This window comes from Panthera uncia, chromosome B1 (assembly GCF_023721935.1).
Source record: "Panthera uncia isolate 11264 chromosome B1, Puncia_PCG_1.0, whole genome shotgun sequence".
Taxonomy (NCBI): domain Eukaryota; kingdom Metazoa; phylum Chordata; class Mammalia; order Carnivora; family Felidae; genus Panthera; species Panthera uncia.
Genome location: NC_064811.1, coordinates 120,913,417 through 120,930,414, shown reverse-complemented (window position 1 = coordinate 120,930,414; position 16,998 = coordinate 120,913,417). Strand labels below are relative to the sequence as shown.

Below are 16,998 nucleotides of genomic sequence, written 5' to 3'. Positions count from 1 at the left end.
TCCCCAAACTGTGATATTTTCAAATAATGGAATATATAGAACAATGTAAATAAATAAACTACTGCTACATGGATCAACACTAATGAGTCACAACAACAAAAAATTCAGTAAAAGAATCTAGGCATAAAATATGCTACATGATTCCATTTAAAGTTCAAACATAAACAAATTATAATGTTTATGGATACATATTTGGGTGGGGAAACTAAGGGGAAAAATAGAAAAGTGATTATTTTATTTATTTTTAAAAATTTATTTTAGTTTTTAGAGATAGAGCACATGCGTGTGAGCGGGGGTGGGGGGGAAGGGGAAGAGAGAGAATCCCAAACAGGTTCTGCACTGTCATCACAGAGCCCAATGCAGAGCTTGAACACACAAACTGTGAAATCATGACCTGAGCTGAAACCAAGAATCAGATGTTCAACTGACTAAGCCACCCAGGCACTCCAAAAAGTGACTATTTTAAAAGTCACCATTCTGGTTACCTTTAGGGGTTGGAGGGGGTTGTGTTTGGGAAGAGGAATAAGGGAGCTAAGAGAAGGCATAGAAGCTCGTGTCCCTTACCCATACTCTGCTCTATGCATCTCCTCATCTGGCTGCTGATTCATATCCTTTATCGAATCTTTTAATACACAGACAAACTGTTTCCCCTAGTTCTGTGAGCCACTCTAGCAAATTAAAAGGACCTAAGGAGGAGGTTGTCAGAACCTCCAATCTGTAGCCTATAGGCCACAAGCACAGACAACAGCCTGGGACCTACTTGTCACTGGCATCTGGAGTGGGGAGTGGGGAGTGGGGCACAGTCTTGTAGACCAGAACCCTTAACCTGTGGAATCGGATGCTGTTTCCAGGTAGATAGTGTCAGAATTGAGTGTTTTGTGTGGGGTTACCCCTAACTCATGTTGGACTAGGGTCTGGGGAACCCAAAAATAACTGGTGTCGTTAGAGGCAAGAGACAATGGAAGGAAAACTGAAAGTATAGAGAGGAGATGAACTTATTTAAGAGCCCAGAACAGGAGAGCATCTAACATGTTTACCCAGTTTTGTTGTTATTGTAGTTTGTCCCAGAGAAATCTGTTTCTAAAGAACTCCATTGGTAGATAAACGACTTCGTTCCAGATAAATTTTAAGCAAAGAAAAATTAGGGTTACTGGATTTAGCAAATAAAAATGCAGGGTCTTATGTAATATTCAGGACATATTTATATTCCAATACTAAAAATATATTTATTGTTTATCTGAAATTCAAATATAACTAAGCATCCTCTATTTTATCTGGCAACCTAACCTAAACTGAAATGCATTTTGGACTTCAAGTTTGATGGTTACTTGCCACAATTATTATCTTAGGACAGTGGTTCTTAACTTTGATGGCAGATTATAATCAGCTAGGGAGCTAGTCTCAGGGGTGGGAATCGGGCATTGATATTTTTACAGTCAACCCTCTCTACCCTCCACCTCTCTCCCAACCAGGTGATCCTAATGTGCAAGATGTAGAAAAATTGGATCAATGGTTTCAAATGTTTAAATATTCTCCAGTTTACACAAAATTTCATAATGTGAAAAATCAAATTTCCAAATAGTTACCATAATCTAATTTAATGTCTTTAAATGCATCATCTTAACTTGACAGCAATATATGCAATATATTTGACATGACCACATCACTTTACAGGGATCCTGGTTTTTTTTACTACATTTCTCCGGAAACGTTCAAGCTTCTTTTCCTCTCATTCAGGAGAAAAATTGCTAAAAATTGCTATGGTATAAAAGTGAGCTAAAGGCTCTTCCCTAAACTGAGATGAAAAGCAATTCAATGTATTTTTTTAAATTGTATTTGGTGGTGGACTTTTATTTCAAAGGAGAAAGAAAGAAATTTTTAAAAAACAGGTTATATTAAAGTATGAGAATTGCCTTAAAGCGTAATTCAATATTTATCAAATTGTGTATTTCTGCTGAACTCAGAAGAGTAGCTCTGGTCTCAGAAGACTAATATTAAACTGTTCATGATAAATATCCTTAGTCCCCTTTATACCAAATTCAAATGTTTCTTTGGTTCTTTTTCAATCTCACAAAAAAGGGAGACAAGACTGAACTGCTGAATGATTTTTTTTTTTTTGAAATCTCATACACTATTTCAGCTTGTTAGAATAAATAAGAAATGTCTGTTTATTTAATTAAAGGAACTCCATTGGCTGTGTTAGCCTGTCTTCCTACTGATAGAAAAAGAAACTATACTTATAAAAGGAAAGGATCTAAAGTTGTGGGTTCAATTTCTCTTACGTTTTTTAGTCTATTTTGACAGTTGTTAAGAGTATCAGTCAATGTTTTGAAAATGGTTTATTCTGAGCCTTGAAATAACCATTGCCAACCTCACATTTTAAATCATTATTTCCGGGGTTCCTGGGTGGCTCAGTCAGTTAAGCATCCCACTTCAGCTCAGGTCACAGTGTTATGGTCAGTGAGTTTGAGCCCTGCGTCAGGCTCTGTGCTGACAGCTCAGAGCCTGGAGCCTGCTTTGGATCCTGTGTCTCCCTTTCTGTCTCGGTGCCCCTCCTCCCACTTGTGCTCTGTCTCTGTCTCTCAAAAATGAATAAACGTTAAAAAAAATTTAAAAAAGAATAAATCATTTCCTCCCTAAAGATAGTTGATGGAGTGCCTCCAAAATATCTCATGATTATTTATTAATGCAAATTGCTTATTGCTTACCCTAAATCCCGTAGTCTCATGTAGAAAGCCTGCTGGTCACCCCGACAGGGGTACTGGGTACCTGTGGTCAACTGCTGCACTCTATCTTCAGCCTGGCAGGCTCACACTTGACTTAGGATCTCTCAGGTAGAGACTCATTTTAAACACACTCATGGACACTAATGGGTGTGACCAGAATGCCAATTTATTGATTGGTTATGAAAATACATCAGATACTTGTCAATAATTCTCTCTACAGGCCAATTTCCCTTTGAGGCCAAATTTCAGTCAGAAGAGGAGTAAGATGATTTTAATGGTTAGTGTCATTGATCTATAACACCTGATACACCAGCTTCATTTTAAGGTTTTATCCCCTATATTGTTGATCACCAGTTTTTATCAATATATACTTTTTTATTTTTTACATATATCTAAGCATTCAGTCAGATTACAGTTGAGTGTTGGTGGGCAAGAGTACATTTCTTTATCTTGTGTTATTAATAAAATGATGCTTCATAAGCTTTTTTAATGGCTTACTCCAGAGTTTACCCATCTTTTTCTCTTTTCATGTCTTGAGAGGCATCTCAACACTGAACAAATGCTGTACAAGAACCAAAGTCTTGTCTGTCTCATTTACAACTGTAACTTCAGAGCTTAGAACAGTGCCCGTAATGTAGGTAAGCGCTAATAATAATAGTAATAGAAAGAACAAATGCTGTCTTTAGTTATTTCTACACTTCACAGATGTTCTTAGAAAAAAGAACATGTCCTAAGTACTCATGGCTGATTTCTCTTTGAGGATCTCAAAGGAAATAGCTCACGCAGCACTTGCCTTTGACCCATCAACTTAAATGAGACCTTTCAGCCTCCACTTTCTTATTCTCTCTCATCTTTTTTTGTCCTTCAGCACTTACCACAGTTGGTAGCTTGCAATTTATTTGTGTTTATTTCTATAATCCCCAGAAGGTAAAGACTGTCTGTTTTATATATAGTCTATATCTACAGCCTAACTGTATGCTGTAGGCTTAATGCTATTTTATAACAATCAGCCAGATCTATCTTGAAGTCATGGGAGGAATAATACATGGCTTGGGGATTTGGGATATCAGGCTAGTTGGATGCTGAGCTATTTTGGCAGGTAGCCATCCCAACACCCCAAAGTAGTACCTCCTGGGGAAGTGCTGCTCACAGACAAACCAGGGGTCATTGGTAGGCTCCCGGCCATATATAGAAGGAAAGAGCAAGGGAACAATTTAATGTTCACTTGGTAAATTTGAAAGTTAAGATTAATATTATATTTTCTATAAATCTAGTTGCATACCTAATAATCACTGTGTGCCTGAAAGTTGTTCATCCCGGCTATGGTGCATAGCATAAGCATCCATTCATGGTGCACTTTGCCTCAACTATTGAATTTTATACATTTAAATGCTATTTACATCTGTAACTTTTACATCTTTCACTGCATGCTACGATAGCCAATTCACAGAAATAAATCAAATGCTTACAGGTACTGAAGTGTAAAAGTAATGATGCAATGATAGTGTAAATATAACAGAACTCTGAAAATGTAAACAGTGAACAAGAGCCCGATGCAAAGCTCGAATGTGAAACTGTATATGCGAGAACAATTGAATCTTGATGAATACGTGAAAATTGGATTTTATCAGACCAGCAATCAATTTGCTTCTAGTCTCTATTGCATTGTCTGTTACAAAACTTTGTTAAAGAATGGCAAGAAGCCACAGAAGCTTTTGCATTGCTTTCAAAGTACCGTGACCTTTCTGATAAACCAATTGAGTTTTTCCTGAACAAGCACAAAATAATGCTTTCTAATATGAAATGGATAAATTCTGTCATTTAAAGGTGAAGGGACCCAAACTAAAGAAACATTCGAAATTGCACACCCAAAACCAAAACCAACAACAAACAGATAAGGAAGTCACACTAGTGCAAAAAACTTACGATCCCAACTATGAGGGTAATGATAATTACCAGGCTCAGGAAGAAACGTAAATTAGCCATTGGGAATTTCCTAATCAAAGAGGGCCATTGTGCATCATGTAATATTAATGGCATATAGCGCAGAAGGGCAATGTCTATCACGAGTGCATGCTAGCAGACATTTGGCTTACATTTGGAAAGAATCACAGATGTGCAGAGTATCAATCAACACTTGGCAGAAATGTGCAGAAATGTAGAAAAGGGAGGCGCTCCGGGACTTGTGAGTTTGTTGCTTCACCCTTGTGCTTGAGGAGATTTTTCATGTGCATTTGGCAATTGTTTTGTGAGCCATGATGCAGGCTGGGAAGACACCGACAGCACCAGTAATGTTTTCAATAAGGAAGTGTTTGCCTATTTGGATAAACTGTCCCTTTACCTATTGCTGCATCTTAGAACACAGTCGGTGAACGTGGTTAATGTGTTCAAACTGTGGTCACTGAGTGTTTACCTCTGAAGCGTGCTTTGTGAAGAAACTGGCAGTAAGCACAAGCTGCCTTTTCCACGCAGAAATAAACTATTTATTGAGGTGAAAGTGTTTAGACAAGCTTTTGAAATCAGGGATGAGATAAAAGCATTTCTTCATTACACTAGTAATGCCATTTTTTTTTTTAAAGTAGGTTTTTCAAGTGGCACATTTCAGTGATATATTCCACTTTTAATAGCCTCAGGCTATCATGTCGGAATGTAAATTTTATCATTTTAAATATTATCACTATCAGGATTTCTTAAGAAGACCAAGCTATGGTATAAATATTTTAATCCACAAGTTTGATTTTAACACTTGATTTTTTTCATTCATTGGAGAAATCCAAGATAGTATGGTACTTACCTGTCATGCTCCCCCCAAATGAGATATATAAGAGAAAGTAATCCAAATGCTTTTCCCAAACCTAGAAAAACACTTTTTAGAGCCAAATGAAATCAAAGTGGGGTAAGATTCCATTTACCATCATCTCTGAGGTTGAAAGAAAACATTCCAAGTATTAAGTATGGTGTGTTTTTTTTTTTATCCTAGTGCCTGACTTATCACCGAGAGAGAAATCAGAGCATACTTTCTGGGTATATGTTTGAGCCATATATTTAGAATTATTAGATGGAGGTCCTGAACAATTCTGCCAATCTTGATAACCAATAATTATGGTTAGTTCTATTTCAGTAGAAATACAGTAAGAAAAGACACTGACTGGATGTGAGCTCTAACCTATGCCTCAAGCCTTCCATCTTTTAGACAGTCACAAAAACCTTGATGAAAGATGACGAACAGTATCATCTTCTTCACTGATATAAGGTGATTATTATTAACTGAACACTATCTTGTTCTGGATGAACCTTGGAAACATTATACGAGGTGAAATAAAGCCAGATGCAACCATGCAAATATTTCATGGTTTCACTAATCTGAAGTACCTAGAACAATCAAATTCATAGAGACAGAAAGTAAAATAGGAGTTACCAGGGATTCGGGGGGCAAGGAAGAAGGGCAATGGGGAGCTGGTGTTTCATGAGTTTCTTTTTTGGGGTGATCAGAAAGTTCTAGAAATCGATGGTGGTGATGGTTGCATAACAATGCAAATGTACTTAATGCCATTGAATTATACACTTTAAAATGATCAAAACGGTAAATATTATGTATATTTTACCAAAGTAAAAAACTGCTTTTTTGCTATTTTAAAATTATAATGAAAACATATTTAAATATTCTCCAAATTGTTAGTCTTATGTGTGCCAACATCCAGCAGTGGTCTGTGCCAGCTCTGGAAATTTGTCTCATTAAGGACATTCGAAGCATCATTTCTACAGAATAGAGGAAGTGAGAACCCACTGAAAAGGCCAAGAGGAGGCCTTGAAGAAGTAAGGCCAGGAGGTGAAAGTTGGAGCTCCTTGTACTTTGCTGTGGGAGAATCCACTCTTCTTATCTGAGGAGATAGAGTCCAAAGAGAAATTTAACGTTTGGGTTTCTTCTCATGGAGTACAACTCGGTCCACTGTCAGGCAATGGAAGCATATCAGTGGCTGTTTATTTGATAGTTCTGTATTTATTTTGAGTTTTAACTCAGGCATATTAAACTGAAAGCCTTTGGTTGTGGAGTTCTTCTCTAGGCACAGTAATCAAAATAAGAGGCCTTTGGGACTCAAAGCAAAGGTCTTCTTGGACTTTACTGGAAGTATGGTATTTCCTAAAGTGGGCCTTGGAATGTTCATAAGTGTTCCATGAAAATAGGTATCTGGTAACTAAGCAATTGCTGCCACAGGTTTCTCCACTGCAGAACTTTCCAGAGTGCATTTTGAATCAACAAAAGAGTCCTTTTTTAAATGTTGCTAATATTGCCATAGGTGTTAAAATTGACCTCTTTTTTGTTTTTCACACAGCATTTTGTGGGACCTGTGTTCTGGGAAGCACACTTTGGGAAAGGCTGGTCCTGCAGAACTGTGATATTGTGAATTACAATACGAAAAACATACTTGGTCTGCATCCCTATTTCTGGCACAGAGATCCTAAAACCCTTGGAATTACTAAGTGATAAGAGCAATAAAAGTGTGTTGACATGCATAACAAACCCCTTTCAACCTCACCTAAGTTTATGTTACTGGGGTGACTTTTGGAAAGTACCTAAGGCTGGGTGCTGGTTGCCAAGGGGATCAACCAGTTGATTAGAGTGTTGAAACTTCCTGTTCCATCACACTGACCTCCGGAGATGGGAGAGGAGCTGGAGATTGAATTCATCACCAATGGCCCAAGATTTAAATCAATCATGTCTATATAATGAAACTCCCGTAAAACCCCCAAAAAGATGGGGTTTGGAGTTTCAGGGTTGCTGAACACGTGAAGGTGGTAAGAGAGAGGTGTGTTCACAGAGCATGGAATTTCCACCCTTTCCCCCACACCTTCCCCTATGCATCTTTCCCTCTGGCTGCTCCTGAGTTATATCCTTTTATAATAAACCAGTGATAGAGTAAGTAAAGTGTTTCTCTGAGTGCTGTGAGCTGCTCTAACAAATTAACTGAACCCCAGGAGGGGATCGTGGGAAGCTTTGATCTATAGCTGGTGGATCGGAAGGAAGCACAGGTGACAACCTGGACCTGGATTTGGCATCTGAGGTGTGTGGGTGGGGGAGGGAGGAAGGAACTTTATAGGACTGAACCCTGAGCGGGTGGGATCTGATGTGACCTCCACACAGATAGTGTCGGAATGGAATGGAATGGAATGGAATGGAATTGTAGAACCCAACTGGTGTTGGAGAATTGCTTGGTGGTAGGGAGAACACCCATACATTGGAATTGTTGTCAGAATTAAAGGAATCATTCTTACTGCCATTTCTTTGCTTCTTGCCCATGTTTTACATGATCGCTACAGGTTATCAGCAGCTCAGTTGCTGTCAAATGCCCTTAACACTTTTTGTAATACAGTAGGTTTAAATAACATTTATTGTTTTTTTTTCTTATTAGGAAAGCAATATGATCTTGTTGAAGAAAAATTGGAAAACACAGACCAACAAAAAGAGTAAAATAAAACACCCATGGTCCCACCATCTGGGAGTAATCGCTGTTAACAATTTCTAGGTATCAATTCAGCCCTCTTCTTATTATAAATATACACATCTATTTACTACAAGAAGACTATTCAGTATACGCTTTTTAAAACCTGATTTATAAATTTAACAGTCTACCACAAACTTCTTCCCATGCCAATAAGTGTTTGTCCACAGTATAATTTTTAAAGGCTAAACAAATTCCATCTTTGTAATTGCATAAATGTAATATTAAAATGCAGATCTGAACTATTGGCACAGACTTTGTAAGTTCAGGGAATACATAAACGCCTTCATTTTATCTCTCCTGTGTTGCATTTTAGTGCAATTTTTAAGGAAGGATTTGGTCAGCTTTTCCTAATCCCTTCACAGCTGCATTTTGACTATTTAGATATAGTCACAGCTGATCAAGGTTATGTGTGTCACTAACATATTTGCCTATAATGTAGTTCTTAGATGAATCCTGAAAAATGACTATAATTTCTAGAGACACCTGTTAGCAATTTACGGATATTTATTTATGCATTGACTGTCATCTCATTGCATACTCTGGACTACCAATGGTAGTTAGCAACAGAAAAGCAAAGTTTAAGTTAGGGAATGGGAAAAATGCAAACTTTCTTCTAGGAAAGGGATTTGTCTTTTGAATTGAAATCTATAGAGAAATCACCATCTTTTCCAAAGATGATGCTACTTAAGTATTTCCATGTGCCACCCAAAACCTTACGTGTAATTATGTTCATATTTCAAAGGCCCTCGGAGATCAAAAGGGATGAGGACTGCATTCTGCTGGCGGAGCCACTGTTTTCAGGAAGGAAAGGATATGTCGGTGAAAGGGATAGCCTTTTTCAACAACTCCAGTAAGGCCCCTCCCCACCATGTCCTCATGTCTCCTTTCTGACTGCCTCAACACCACCCAAAGAAGTCATAGTACAGCAAAGTTTTCTGTGAGCTTAACTATCCCACACCTGAGTTCCCCGTCTGACTATGATGAGAAGGACTGCTTCTCTGGTGAAATAAGAAACTCTCTTAAATCTGAGGACCAAGTGGGTCACTGACTTGAAGATCCTGAATGCTAGAGGTTTACTCCAAAGTAAGAATCAAAATTATGAACACAATTAGGGATACTTTGAAATTAAATTCAAAGATGGAAGTGTAGATCTTTATTTTAAAAATATATGGCAATAGGGAAATTATTGTTTCTAAACCATAAGAAATTTTTTTTAATGTTCATTTTTCATTTTTGAGAGAAAGAGAGAGAGAGAGACAGCACGAGTAGGGGACGGGAAGAGAGAAGGGGGACAGAGGGTCCAAAGTGGGTTCTGTGCTGACAGCAGAGTGTGGAACGTAGGGCTCCAACTCACGTATTGTGAGATCATGACCTGAGCCTTAGTGGGACACTCAACCGACTGAGTCACCCAAGCGCCCCTGAACCATAAACATTTCTAATCAAGTATAAGAATAAGCACAAACTAGTAAGAGAATTAAAGATCACACCCTTGGTTTATTGATCACATACAAGTATTCCCTTTCAATTTGCCAAATCACTCAGGCCATTTCTAAGGATATTTCTATGGACCTAGAAAATAGATTTGTGTTTCTGCCAAGGAGGGCTTTTATTACCAATAAATAAACTACCTACACATGCACATGTGCACATGGACATAAGCTTCCATCTAGTTTCATAAATAACATTTCAAGAGCAGTAAACACTATTGTATATTAGTGTTTATATATTATATAACATATATAAGATACTATTGTATATTAGTTCTAGAAACTTTCTCAATTTAAAATGAAGCCAGGTTGGGGCGCCTGGGTGGCTCAGTCGGTTAAGCGTCTGACTTCAGCTCAGGTCACGATCTCGCAGTCTGTGAGTTCAAGCCCCGCGTCGGGCTCTGGGCCGATGGCTCAGAGCCTGGAGCCTGTTTCAGATTCTGTGTCTCCCTCTCTCTCTGCCCCTCCCCTGTTCATGCTCTGTCTCTCTCTGTCCCAAAAATAAATAAACATTAAAATGAAGCCAGGAGCAAAGTCCCAAAGAATCTTTAATTAATGCTCAAAAAATAATTGTTGATTGAAACTCTGTTCAGTCAACATGCCTCTAAGAAAGAAAATATATATTTGCTGACATAGAAATATATTTCTATTTTCACTTAAAATGACTCATCTTACTTGCCTGTGCTTAGTTTTTCTCTTGTCTTTTCTCTACACACACACACACGCACACACACACACACACAATTAGATAATAAGTACTCAAAAGATATTTCTTGAACCAATGATCCTTAGAATTGGAAAGTATATGTAGATGACCTGAGCAGAATTATTTGTTAAGTCAAGACACTCAAGGGAGACAAAACTCTTAATGAAATGTATATATTTTGAGAGACTTTTAGATCGGAAAATGACCTAACAGATCTTTCCATCCAACCCCTTTATTTTACTGATAAAGGGACTCCCACCCTGGGAAGTGAGGTCCAGCCGTCCAAGGCCAGAGAGCCATCTGTTGGCAAAGCTGATCCTCAAAGACTCCAGGACTCCGAGGTCTCCCAATACTTAGGCCAAATACTTTTCACTCCTACTGTATCATTTCTCACCTGGTGTGTACTTAATGAAATCTACACATGTAATAATAATATACATACATGTTTATAAACTATACACTGGCATTTATTGAAAGTTATGCTACTCATAAATCAATTCCTCACAGAAACCTTCACCTATCCTTCAGACTTGTCAAAGCCCCCATTCACTCTCATAGACTAATGTCCCGCTCATTCAAAGGACTAACTCCAGGCATAATCTTACGTTTTCTTGTGTGATCACAAGACTGTTAACTCTGTGAGGGTAGGAAATACATCTATTTTTGCTCACTGTCATATCCCAAGCATCTAGCACAGCGTCTGGCACTAAACAGATGCTTAGTTAAGGGGCACCTGGATGGCTCAGTCGGTTAAGCATCCGACTTTGGCTCAGGCCATGATCTCACCCTCTGTGGGTTTGAGCCCTGTGTCGGGCTCTGTGCTGACAGCTCAGAGCCTGGAGCCTGCTTCAGATTCTGTGTCTCCGTCTCTCCCTGCCCCTCCCCTGCTTGCACTCTGTCTCTCAAAAATAAATAAATAAATGTTAAAAAAAAAACAACAACAGATGTTTAATTATATATTGAGTGAATGGTGATCATTGGTGCTAATGACTGAAAAAAATGGGGAGTTAGTGTACATATGCATGTCTGTGTGTGTGTATACACACACACACACACACACACACACCATTATATATCTACCTATATGTATATAATTTATTATAGGAATTGGGTGACATTGTGGAGGTCGAGAAGAGAGATGTGAGATGAAGAACCAGGAAAGCCAGGGATATGATTTGGTCCAAATCCAAAGGCCTGAGAACCAGGAGCACCAGTGTCAGGCAGGAGAAAATGGAGGTCCTACCTCAGGCAAAACAAACAAATTCATCCTTTTGTTGTTGTTGTTGTTGTTGTTGTTGTTGTTGTATTTAGGTCCTCAACACATTGGATGGTGCCCACCCACATTGGTGAGGATGATCTTCTTTACTTAGTCTATGGATTCAAACGATAACCTCTTCTGGAAACATCCTCACAGACACACCCTGAAATAATGTTTTACCAGCTCTCTGGGCATCCTTTAGTCCAGTCAAGATAACACATAAAACAAACCATGATCATGATGTATGTCAACACTGGGGTGCTTCTAACTCCCTTGTCATTCATGGGCCACTTAAAACTGTTCTTTTATTTTAAGTTAATCCATTTATTTTGAGAGAGAGGCAGAGAGAAAGGGAGAGAGAATTCCAAGCAGGCTCTATGCTGTCAGCGCAGAGCCCAGTGCAGGGCTCAGTCTCATGTACCGTGAGATCATGACCTGAAGTAAAATCAAGACCCAGATGCTCAACTGACTGAGCCACCCAGGTGCCCCAAAACTGTTCTTAATATTTCATATGTATAGGAACCTCATGTTATTTTGTCTGTGGTTATATTTCCTGTCCTTCAAGGCACAATCAAGCCCATTTGCCTCAAGTTATGCTTTTGTGGATTTTCCTTTCACCACATTCTGGCCCACTTTTTGATGTGTGAGAATTCCACAGGAGACCTTATTCAAGATGGCAGACCAAAGCACACACATGGAGCTCCACTCTCCCTTCAGATACCATTAATATTGTCATAAAGTAACCTAAAATTAAAAATAAAATCTCAGCAATAAAAAAACAAATGCAAGGGATCCATCAGCAGATAAGAGAGCTCAACCCATTTCTGGAATTTGTGGGAAAGGATGAAGACTGTGACCATGAGGCTGAGAGGAAGCAGCAGCTGCCTAGAACATAAAAGGTGAGAGAGCTGTAGCTATGGGAAGGGACTGGCAATGACAGACATCACAGCACAAGGAAGAGAAGTGAGGTAGAGAACAGAAGGACTAATATTTAGAAGAGTTCTGTCATCTCCCTCTCCAACTTTTGCTTGCAGAACTGCTTCAGCCTGGCCATTACTCTAAGACACAGAAATTGGAGGATTGTTCCCCCAGCAAACTCTCTGGGAAGAACTGGGGTAGCCACTATGGTCTTGGACTCCAGAATAAAACCCTGCTAATTTTGGCATTTAGGATGCTGCTAACATACAGCTAAGAAGGATACCTGCTGAGCAACAAGCCCATTGCTAACACTCAGAGGGTGTTAGGCTTCTAATTGGCCTTTTTATTGCCTTTTTTGTCAGGATGAATGGAGAATAAGAGGTCAACATTCATTGGAGAAAAGCAAGCACCATGATGTAGAGAGTCCAAGATTAAAAATCCACAGCAACAACAATGAAAACCCAGAAAAATCTATAGCAGGAAAACATTAAACAAGGTATTTAAATTTTTTTCAGAAAAAAAAAGATATTTTGGAAAATAAAAGGTATTTCAGATTCACTTTGCGATAATCTACATGAAAAAAGATACATGTTCTTAAAATAAAAGTATATCCATAAAATAAGAATAGGATCCTAGTGAAGAAAAACAATCAAGAAACAATAGGTCTTGAGGGGCGCCTGGGTGGCTCAGTCTGTTAAGCGTCCGACTTCGGCTCAGGTCATGATCTCACGGTCTGTGAGTTCGAGCCCCGCGTCGGGCTCTGTGCTGACATCTCAGAGCCTGGAGCCTGCTTCCGATTGTGTGCCTCTATCTCTCTCTCCCTTCCCCACTCATGTTCTGTCTCTTTCTCTCTCTCAAAAATAAATAAACATTAAAAAAAAAAAAAGAAATTTATGGTCCAAATAAAAAGTACGCTAAAATCAAATGTTATTTTGATTACACAAAAGGAGAACCCATTTGAAGTTGACTCTAGAAACATTTCCCTCCAAGGGAGGAGGTTGTTGTGATGTTAGAACCACAGAGTCACTTGGCTCTGGACGGATACTTTCTATGTAGTTATAACGTTAATGCTGTTTATTGGTTTGGAACATTTAGAATCAACCTGTGTGCAAATCACAGCAGACTTGATTCTGTTTAAGGAACGCAGTGTAAACGCCATCAACCTTGACATTGTACAAATAGAGGTTCTGGTTACAAGGCCAGGAGGAGAAGCTGAGGGCAAAATGAAGGAAACAAGAATCATGAAATTGCTACCCTGGGCGGAGGCAGGAAGGGGATGTGGGAGCCGTAGAAGTTAGCTACGTCATCTATCACAGGGCGGAATCAATAAAAGAGGTCTAGAATCGATAAATCAAGAAATAGAAGTAGAAGCTTATTATTTAGAGCTGCAGAGATGGCAACAAAAAGAAAAACAATAGCAGATGACAATGGGTGCCTCAGGGCAGCCCAACCGAGAAAAGGGAGAGCAGAAGGGATTGTTGTTTTGCAAGAAGTCTTCTGTACTATTTGTTAATTAATCACAGGAACGTCACCTTTATGAAAAATTTAAACAATCATATTTGTAAACAAAATCTCAAACAAAAACGAAAGGCTGCATGAGCTACGTAAAAGATGCAAGTTAGACAGAGGGCACTGTAGTAATCCTATTTACAACAGAAATTCAAGATTACTATCCAGCCTCCTTCTCCTGCCTACGGCCTCAGTAAGGCCTCCCGAGATTTGTGTTTGGGGGTCAACATTCAGCACCGCGCACACAGCTGGCCTGGCGACTGGGGAAGAATGCTGGAGGACAAGTCAAGTATCATGTGGTAATAACATCTGACCCCTAATCAATAGCACAGGGCATTTCTCCAACTTGCCTGGCTTCTCAGGCCATCTGCCTTTTGGCCACTCACATGTAGTCAGCTCCCATCAAACAGCGGCTTGGCCACTATGTGAAGGAACCCGGAGGGAGGAGACTGTTCTGCCAGTGACCCCAATTCTATTAGAGTGTCACCACACACTGCAGGTGATTAAGGCTTGTGTTGGAACTGTCCCAGGTTTTTTTACTTCCTCGTCGCAATTTCCTGGCAGCTGTGCTCCAAGGCTAGATGAAATCTTGACTCTTACCAGAAGCCACTCTCAATAAACATTTGCTGAATAAATGCTTGCATACATGAATGAATGATTAGAAGCCAGAGGAAAAAGCCTCCAAGAGAGGCTTGGGGCGAGCAGGACAGCAAGCGGGTACTCGGGATCTTTGCAGGTGGGGGAGAGGGGTGGGCATGCCAGGCGGCATGTGGGGGATGTGGGGGCGAGAGCAGGCCACAGACAGCTGGCTTTTCCTATTAGCTTTCTCTTTGTGCCGTTTGCTCTGAACTCTTCTTTCTCTCCTGCCTTGTGCCACTCGGCCCCGGGACCTGGGCTTTCATGTGTCCTCCTGGCCACCCTTCGGTTCTGTTCAGCATCTGCAATGCACATCCTATGTACATAATTCTAATACTTGGCTTCTCCACATTCACAGAATGTTCCTATCATTTCCCTTCTTGCGTTTCTTCCTGCATAGTGTCTAGCCTTTTTTAGGAATTACAACAGAGGGAGGACAGGTTACCCCCTACACACCACTCGCCCCCCAGCTGACTCTTTCATGCTAGATGTACCTCATTGAGCTGTTCTGCATTTGGGAGCTTTCTCTCCCTCCCTCCCCCAGTAAGCAACTCTGAATAAGACTTTTTCAGCAGTAGTTCCAAGCCTCAAGGATAATCACCACAGGCAGTCGTGCAACCTGGGAAGGACCTCCTGTTCTTCAGTATTTAAAAGCCGGGAAAATGGATACACCATAATAGACTGTTCTTGTCACTCTCCACAGCCATTGCATCAAGGCAATAATACTTTTTTTTTTAAATTTTAATGTTTATTTATTTTTTAGAGAGAGAAGGAGAGAGACAGAGTGCAAGCAAGGTTAAGGACAGAGAAACAGGTTAAGCAAGCAAAGTTAAGGACAGGGAGACACAGAATCCAAAGCAGGTTCCAGGCTTCGAGCTATCAGCGTAGAGCCCGACATGGGGCTCAAGCCCACGAACCGTGAGGACGCTTAACTGAGCCACAGGCACCCCAAGGCAGTAATTCTAAAGAATTTTTCATGAGAAAAAAATAAATAACCTTTTTTTAAAATTTTTTTTACCATTCCAAACCAAAGTCCTGTAATGCTTCTCTTCTAAAAGCACAAAAATGGAGTTGAAACCATACTTTTCAAGGGAACTTCTAGTTGTCATTCCCTATAGGGAACGCGAAGTAACAAAACATTGTCCCTGTAAAAAATTTAAATAACTTGGCCCATGTATAAATAAAGCAAGGCATCACAATTTTAGAAACTAAGAGCCTATGAAACTGCAATTTCAGGAGCTCCAACACAGCTCAGTAATTTTATTATAGAATTTGCATTCTGACCTGCAGTACCAATTTGAACAAAATTTAAAGTATCTCCAAAGGGTGTGTGTTGTGGGGGACAAATGAAAGTATCAAATAGCGCTCAGTCGTAGTAGTCACACAATCTGGTGTAAAACAGAGATCAAGTGCAGTAAGTATATGCCTTAGCCCTAGTTTTAAAGTGGTACCCACTGATATTGTATTCAATTTAGGACAACTGGGATACTGCCATCAGTTTAAGAAGCCTTTCTAAGAAAACCGCCGGAAGCATCAGCCCTCTCTGATGGGAAGGCAACATGGGCAAGCAGTGGAAACAAGCAGTGGAGACTGGGTTCCAGGCACAGCTAGGACACTAAGGTGCCACGCAGCCTTGGACAACTCACCCAACCTCCCAGGCCAGAGTTTTCTTTATTGAGGGAGGAAAGTTCATATTGGGCTACATTTATTTTATTTTATTTTATTTTATTTTATTTTATTTTTATTCTATTTTATATTTTATCTTACTGTAGTTTTGTTTTTAAGTGAGCTCTCTATGCCCCCCCATGACCCCAAGATCAAGAGTCATATGCTCTACCGACTGAGCCAGCCAGACACCCCAATATTGGGCTAGATCTTAACCTTTCGTTGGTCACAGATGGTTTTGAGAATGGGGTGGGCCCATCCACCCACAGGGAAAATATACCTCGCTACATACACAAAACATTTTACATGCAGTTTTAGGGGCTCATCGCACCCCCAACCTCTCCATCCCCCCGCCCCATGCACATGGATGTATGAGGGCATGTGGGCTAGATGTTCTCCCTGGTTCTTCAAGTTCTCTCCTTCTTGAGGCTGCTGGGCTGCCTCCCCTTAGCTATTCACCAGGCTGGGCCACATCCTCCACTCTTAGAACCCCCTATTGTAGTCTTACAGTCAACAAATGCCCTTGATGAAAGATGGAATTTCACATCTGTAAATATTAACCTGCCTTCCTGAATCCTCTGTGTTGCTA

The 16,998-nt window shown here is 39.9% G+C and overlaps 1 long non-coding RNA gene across 1 annotated transcript; it reads left to right on the top strand.

The window, feature by feature from the left end:
- Nucleotides 1–9,032: 9,032 nt before the first annotated feature.
- On the top strand, nt 9,033–16,390 carry LOC125923986 (uncharacterized). Its single transcript, XR_007458213.1, has 3 exons — nt 9,033–9,313; nt 12,962–13,095; nt 16,220–16,390. It is a non-coding gene; the product is annotated as an uncharacterized LOC125923986 (long non-coding RNA).
- The last annotated feature ends 608 nt before the right edge of the window (nt 16,391–16,998 follow it).